The sequence below is a fragment of the Mandrillus leucophaeus genome, unplaced genomic scaffold (genome assembly GCF_000951045.1).
Source record: "Mandrillus leucophaeus isolate KB7577 unplaced genomic scaffold, Mleu.le_1.0 Scaffold58, whole genome shotgun sequence".
In the NCBI taxonomy this organism is placed as follows: Eukaryota; Metazoa; Chordata; class Mammalia; order Primates; family Cercopithecidae; genus Mandrillus; species Mandrillus leucophaeus.
The window spans coordinates 2,621,309-2,622,470 of NW_012106252.1; positions in this window are offsets into that span (position 1 = coordinate 2,621,309).

Sequence of the window (1,162 nt, forward strand, 5' to 3'; positions counted from 1 at the left end):
ATCAAGGCCTCTGAACAAGGTCCATAGCCCCCAAGTAATAAATAAAGGATTCTACTTCCCTGGTGCTCAAAAGTGTCTGCAATAGTTACTGCTTTAAATAACATCTGTTTTCCTTACAACTACATAGGAATGGTGTGAGACCCAAAGGGGAAAGGATTTTGCACAAGTATAGATGCAGGGGTCATTTATTAGCTAGTACCACAGTTTCTCAGCATTCCCTTCTCTTGGAAATTGTTTTCCACAAAGCTCCCAGAGCCATTACTCCATAAGCAGCTTTTTTTGAGACTTCTCTCTGTGACTGAATGTTGTCTCAATCCTCTTATCTTCTCTCTATACTCCCGCCCCAGGTAACCTCATCTAATCCCTCCACAGCCTCTCCTCCCTGCTCTAATCCCAAGGGTTTTGTTTGTTTGTTTGTTTGTTTTTTGTTTGTTTGTTTTTGAGGGAGCCTCACTCTGTTGCCCAGGCTGGATTGCAGTGGCGTGATCTTGTCTCACTGCAACCTTCACCTCCCAGGTTCAAACGATTCTTCTGCCTCAGCCTCCTGAGTAGCCGGGGCTACAGGTATGCACCACCACACCCACTTAATTTTTGTATTTTTAGTAGAGACGGGGTTTTGCCATGTTGGCCAGGATAGTCTCCATCTCTTGACCTCATGATCTGCCTGCCTCGGCCTCCCAAAGTGCTGGGATTACAGGCGTGAGCCACCGCACCTGGCCAATCCCATGGTTTTAAATAACATCTACACATTGGTGACTTGTGGCAGCCTCCAGGTTGGCGCCAGTGATCCCTGCCTCCTGGTCTTCATTCCCTTGTGTAGTTCCCTCCTACAATGAATGAGGAGCAGATTTATTGAAGAAGTGACAGTATATGACCTCCAAAGATAGATCACAAAAGCCTTTCAGTTCTTCCTTGGTCTCCTGGACTATATACTCTCGGGGAAGTCAGCTACCGGCAAGGTTATATCATGGGGGGAAAAAACTATCTGAAAAAAAAATTTGTGATTTCACAAAATTTCCCACTAAAGCTCCAATGGCTAGGATTTCATGGCACAGCCAGCAAGACCCAAATAATAGTTCTTTTCTGATACTATCTCGGCCAAAATGTCCTATAAGTCTTCAGTTGGCAAAGGAAGCATTACATTTCTTATTATGTAACTTCA